The 6,000-nt window shown below is 53.3% G+C and overlaps 5 non-coding genes across 5 annotated transcripts; all 5 read right to left on the bottom strand.

Annotated features, from left to right (window-relative positions):
- Window positions 1-1,468: 1,468 nt before the first annotated feature.
- TRNAY-GUA (transfer RNA tyrosine (anticodon GUA)) lies at window positions 1,469-1,559 on the bottom strand. Its single transcript is given in 2 exon segments — window positions 1,469-1,504; window positions 1,523-1,559. It is a non-coding gene; the product is annotated as a tRNA-Tyr (tRNA).
- A 219-nt stretch (window positions 1,560-1,778) lies between these two features.
- On the bottom strand, window positions 1,779-1,869 carry TRNAY-GUA (transfer RNA tyrosine (anticodon GUA)). Its single transcript is given in 2 exon segments — window positions 1,779-1,814; window positions 1,833-1,869. It is a non-coding gene; the product is annotated as a tRNA-Tyr (tRNA).
- A 529-nt stretch (window positions 1,870-2,398) lies between these two features.
- On the bottom strand, window positions 2,399-2,489 carry TRNAF-GAA (transfer RNA phenylalanine (anticodon GAA)). Its single transcript is given in 2 exon segments — window positions 2,399-2,434; window positions 2,453-2,489. It is a non-coding gene; the product is annotated as a tRNA-Phe (tRNA).
- Window positions 2,490-2,708: 219 nt separating this feature from the next.
- On the bottom strand, window positions 2,709-2,799 carry TRNAY-GUA (transfer RNA tyrosine (anticodon GUA)). The gene is given in 2 exon segments: window positions 2,709-2,744; window positions 2,763-2,799. It is a non-coding gene; the product is annotated as a tRNA-Tyr (tRNA).
- A 219-nt stretch (window positions 2,800-3,018) lies between these two features.
- Window positions 3,019-3,109, bottom strand: TRNAY-GUA (transfer RNA tyrosine (anticodon GUA)). The gene is given in 2 exon segments: window positions 3,019-3,054; window positions 3,073-3,109. It is a non-coding gene; the product is annotated as a tRNA-Tyr (tRNA).
- Between the last annotated feature and the right edge of the window lie 2,891 nt (window positions 3,110-6,000).

A 6,000-nucleotide genomic window follows, 5' to 3' on the forward strand; every position in this document is an offset into this window, starting at 1 on the left:
ATCGCTTGACTTTTGACTCGACAATGGCCTCGAGGGGCCTGCGCCGCTATTCACTTTCTTCGCTTCGTGCACTGAGTGTTTTGGTGTCTCGTTTTATTTTACTGCAAATGTGACCGTTTTAGAGAAAAGGAAACGCGCCGCAATTGGTGCTTCATTCTCGCTGGGCAATTTAACCAGCCAATGAGGGAATTGATAAAGGGGAGGGCAGAAAGAGATAGAGGCGTCGTATTCGCGGTTCCCGATTAATTTACACCGGCCGGGTTTCTTCAACACGCGCTTGTATTTTGCATTTTGTCTCCGTTTAAATGCGGCCTTTGAGGCAGGGATTCGTTTTTCCTTGCACTTATGCGATCGCTATTATCCGTCCAAGGAGGCGATTTTCACGAACTCGGTAGCAGTGCCTTTTCTAATTTAAAACCTGTAATGGGAGGGGGTAAGTGAAGTCCCCTCTAATTTCAGGCTTTGACTCTGTCCAGCTCGTATTTAACATGCACTGACATCGCACTTTGACGTACTCTATGGTGATGTCCACCTAACGCGTTACGCAAGCATCACATTGTGGGAAGGAGCCCACAAGGGGTTTCTGAACGCAATGCTATCACATACCGCTGGAAAAGAGGCCGTTTCTTCTTTCCCTGGACTAGAGCTGTGAGGAAAGCTCTTCAGTAACACGCAACGGACAGTGCTGGTCTAGCTGTGCTGGTGCAGCGCTGGAATTGTCTGGCGATATGTACTCGCGCAATTGACTTATATTGATGAACGGACTGCATGTATGGTATTGTTCGCATTGTACGTTTGAATCTGAATCTAATTCTTGAAGTACTATTACCATTTCGTTCATAACTCATTGTACTGCGTATGGAACGCATGGTGTAAGAATATGTTCTTACACCATGTTGTGACGTCGCGGCTGACACAATTGTTCCCCGGCCTAGTCAAGGTCTGTTGACCGCTTTCTGCAATAGGAGCTTTTAACATTGTACGAATGTTGGAATAAACTCGATTTGATTTGAGAAATTACGCTATCGATTTCTTTTTACTTTTCCTCTTTGCGTTGTTGCACCACATCAAGGACGACGCTCATTGGTCTGAGTCGCTCCATCACCGCCCGCCATGGCGCATCCAACTGTGCCCATCCTCTTCTACTTACCGATGATTTACTAGTTTCATGCAGACGCCGTTGCTTGAAGGGCACTGTATATACCTGTAGCACACCGGAAGAACTTGGCCAGAGATCCTGGGTTCGAACTCGGCTGCGGCGGCCGCGTTTCGTTTCCTCAAGTGCGCCCAGAGCAGCCCTTCCTTCGGGAGGCGGCGCGAAAGCGTAACGGTTTTCTCTTGACGACACAATGGCCCCGGGGTGCCTGCACTGCGATTCAAAATGTTGATGTGACGACGTTAGTCTGCCGGAGATCATTTCACAGCTGTGGGTTGCTCTTAGATTGGCTGAAAAATATAAAAAGAACACTCCGTCGAGCCGGATTCCAACCAGCGACAAATGGATGTCCGCAGCAGTTGACCTCTACAGTCCACCGCTCTACCAACAGAGCTATCGACGGGGACGGAGGCGACGCCGGCTTCTTTTCCTCAAGTGCGCCCAGAGCAGCCCTTCCTTCGGGAGGCGGCGCGAAAGCGTAACGGTTTTCTCTTGACGACACAATGGCACCGGGGTGCCTGCACTGCGATTCAAAATGTTGATGTGACGACGTTAGTCTGCCGGAGATCATTTCACAGCTGTGGGTTGCTCTTAGATTGGCTGAAAAATATAAAACGAACACTCCGTCGAGCCGGATTCCAACCAGCGACAAATGGATGTCCGCAGCAGTTGACCTCTACAGTCCACCGCTCTACCAACAGAGCTATCGACGGGGACGGAGGCGACGCCGGCTTCTTTTCCTCAAGTGCGCCCAGAGCAGCCCTTCCTTCGGGAGGCGGCGCGAAAGCGTAACGGTTTTCTCTTGACGACACAATGGCCCCGGGGTGCCTGCACTGCGATTCAAAATGTTGATGTGACGACGTTAGTCTGCCGGAGATCATTTCACAGCCGTGGGTTGCTCTTAGATTGGCTGAAAAATATAAAAAGAACACTCCGTCGAGCCGGATTCCAACCAGCGACAAATGGATGTCCGCAGCAGTTGACCTCTACAGTCCACCACACTACCAACAGAGCTATCGACGGGGACGGAGGCGACGCCGGCTTCTTTTCCTCAAGTGCGCCCAGAGCAGCCCTTCCTTCGGGAGGCGGCGCGAAAGCGTAACGGTTTTCTCTTGACGACACAATGGCCCCGGGGTGCCTGCACTGCGATTCAAAATGTTGATGTGACGACGTTAGTCTGCCGGAGATCATTTCACAGCCGTGGGTTGCTCTTAGATTGGCTGAAAAATATAAAAAGAACACTCCGTCGAGCCGGATTCCAACCAGCGACAAATGGATGTCCGCAGCAGTTGACCTCTTCAGTCCACCGCTCTACCAACAGAGCTATCGACGGGGACGGAGGCGACGCCGGCTTCTTTTCCTCAAGTGCGCCCAGAGCAGCCCTTCCTTCGGGAGGCGGCGCGAAAGCGTAACGGTTTTCTCTTGACGACACAATGGCCCCGGGGTGCCTGCACTGCGATTCAAAATGTTGATGTGACGACGTTAGTCTGCCGGAGATCATTTCACAGCTGTGGGTTGCTCTTAGATTGGCTGAAAAATATAAAAAGAACACTCCGTCGAGCCGGATTCCAACCAGCGACAAATGGATGTCCGCAGCAGTTGACCTCTACAGTCCACCGCTCTACCAACAGAGCTATCGACGGGGACGGAGGCGACGCCGGCTTCTTTTCCTCAAGTGCGCCCAGAGCAGCCCTTCCTTCGGGAGGCGGCGCGAAAGCGTAACGGTTTTCTCTTGACGACACAATGGCCCCGGGGTGCCTGCACTGCGATTCAAAATGTTGATGTGACGACGTTAGTCTGCCGGAGATCATTTCACAGCCGTGGGTTGCTCTTAGATTGGCTGAAAAATATAAAAAGAACACTCCGTCGAGCCGGATTCCAACCAGCGACAAATGGATGTCCGCAGCAGTTGACCTCTACAGTCCACCGCTCTACCAACAGAGCTATCGACGGGGACGGAGGCGACGCCGGCTTCTTTTCCTCAAGTGCGCCCAGAGCAGCCCTTCCTTCGGGAGGCGGCGCGAAAGCGTAACGGTTTTCTCTTGACGACACAATGGCCCCGGGGTGCCTGCACTGCGATTCAAAATGTTGATGTGACGACGTTAGTCTGCCGGAGATCATTTCACAGCTGTGGGTTGCTCTTAGATTGGCTGAAAAATATAAAAAGAACACTCCGTCGAGCCGGATTCCAACCAGCGACAAATGGATGTCCGCAGCAGTTGACCTCTACAGTCCACCACACTACCAACAGAGCTATCGACGGGGACGGAGGCGACGCCGGCTTCTTTTCCTCAAGTGCGCCCAGAGCAGCCCTTCCTTCGGGAGGCGGCGCGAAAGCGTAACGGTTTTCTCTTGACGACACAATGGCCCCGGGGTGCCTGCACTGCGATTCAAAATGTTGATGTGACGACGTTAGTCTGCCGGAGATCATTTCACAGCTGTGGGTTGCTCTTAGATTGGCTGAAAAATATAAAAAGAACACTCCGTCGAGCCGGATTCCAACCAGCGACAAATGGATGTCCGCAGCAGTTGACCTCTACAGTCCACCACACTACCAACAGAGCTATCGACGGGGACGGAGGCGACGCCGGCTTCTTTTCCTCAAGTGCGCCCAGAGCAGCCCTTCCTTCGGGAGGCGGCGCGAAAGCGTAACGGTTTTCTCTTGACGACACAATGGCCCCGGGGTGCCTGCACTGCGATTCAAAATGTTGATGTGACGACGTTAGTCTGCCGGAGATCATTTCACAGCTGTGGGTTGCTCTTAGATTGGCTGAAAAATATAAAAAGAACACTCCGTCGAGCCGGATTCCAACCAGCGACAAATGGATGTCCGCAGCAGTTGACCTCTACAGTCCACCACACTACCAACAGAGCTATCGACGGGGACGGAGGCGACGCCGGCTTCTTTTCCTCAAGTGCGCCCAGAGCAGCCCTTCCTTCGGGAGGCGGCGCGAAAGCGTAACGGTTTTCTCTTGACGACACAATGGCCCCGGGGTGCCTGCACTGCGATTCAAAATGTTGATGTGACGACGTTAGTCTGCCGGAGATCATTTCACAGCTGTGGGTTGCTCTTAGATTGGCTGAAAAATATAAAAAGAACACTCCGTCGAGCCGGATTCCAACCAGCGACAAATGGATGTCCGCAGCAGTTGACCTCTACAGTCCACCACACTACCAACAGAGCTATCGACGGGGACGGAGGCGACGCCGGCTTCTTTTCCTCAAGTGCGCCCAGAGCAGCCCTTCCTTCGGGAGGCGGCGCGAAAGCGTAACGGTTTTCTCTTGACGACACAATGGCCCCGGGGTGCCTGCACTGCGATTCAAAATGTTGATGTGACGACGTTAGTCTGCCGGAGATCATTTCACAGCCGTGGGTTGCTCTTAGATTGGCTGAAAAATATAAAAAGAACACTCCGTCGAGCCGGATTCCAACCAGCGACAAATGGATGTCCGCAGCAGTTGACCTCTACAGTCCACCACACTACCAACAGAGCTATCGACGGGGACGGAGGCGACGCCGGCTTCTTTTCCTCAAGTGCGCCCAGAGCAGCCCTTCCTTCGGGAGGCGGCGCGAAAGCGTAACGGTTTTCTCTTGACGACACAATGGCCCCGGGGTGCCTGCACTGCGATTCAAAATGTTGATGTGACGACGTTAGTCTGCCGGAGATCATTTCACAGCCGTGGGTTGCTCTTAGATTGGCTGAAAAATATAAAAAGAACACTCCGTCGAGCCGGATTCCAACCAGCGACAAATGGATGTCCGCAGCAGTTGACCTCTACAGTCCACCACACTACCAACAGAGCTATCGACGGGGACGGAGGCGACGCCGGCTTCTTTTCCTCAAGTGCGCCCAGAGCAGCCCTTCCTTCGGGAGGCGGCGCGAAAGCGTAACGGTTTTCTCTTGACGACACAATGGCCCCGGGGTGCCTGCACTGCGATTCAAAATGTTGATGTGACGACGTTAGTCTGCCGGAGATCATTTCACAGCCGTGGGTTGCTCTTAGATTGGCTGAAAAATATAAAAAGAACACTCCGTCGAGCCGGATTCCAACCAGCGACAAATGGATGTCCGCAGCAGTTGACCTCTACAGTCCACCACACTACCAACAGAGCTATCGACGGGGACGGAGGCGACGCCGGCTTCTTTTCCTCAAGTGCGCCCAGAGCAGCCCTTCCTTCGGGAGGCGGCGCGAAAGCTTAACGGTTTTCTCTTGACGACACAATGGCACCGGGGTGCCTGCACTGCGATTCAAAATGTTGATGTGACGACGTTAGTCTGCCGGAGATCATTTCACAGCTGTGGGTTGCTCTTAGATTGGCTGAAAAATATAAAAAGAACACTCCGTCGAGCCGGATTCCAACCAGCGACAAATGGATGTCCGCAGCAGTTGACCTCTACAGTCCACCACACTACCAACAGAGCTATCGACGGGGACGGAGGCGACGCCGGCTTCTTTTCCTCAAGTGCGCCCAGAGCAGCCCTTCCTTCGGGAGGCGGCGCGAAAGCTTAACGGTTTTCTCTTGACGACACAATGGCACCGGGGTGCCTGCACTGCGATTCAAAATGTTGATGTGACGACGTTAGTCTGCCGGAGATCATTTCACAGCTGTGGGTTGCTCTTAGATTGGCTGAAAAATATAAAAAGAACACTCCGTCGAGCCGGATTCCAACCAGCGACATATGGATGTCCGCAGCAGTTGACCTCTACAGTCCACCACACTACCAACAGAGCTATCGACGGGGACGGAGGCGACGCCGGCTACTTTTCCTCAAGAGCGCCGAGAGCAGCCCTTCCTTGGCGATGCGGCGGGACGAGACAATGGCCCCAAGCGGCCTGCTCCG

This window comes from Amblyomma americanum, chromosome 2 (assembly GCF_052857255.1).
Source record: "Amblyomma americanum isolate KBUSLIRL-KWMA chromosome 2, ASM5285725v1, whole genome shotgun sequence".
NCBI lineage: Eukaryota > Metazoa > Arthropoda > Arachnida > Ixodida > Ixodidae > Amblyomma > Amblyomma americanum.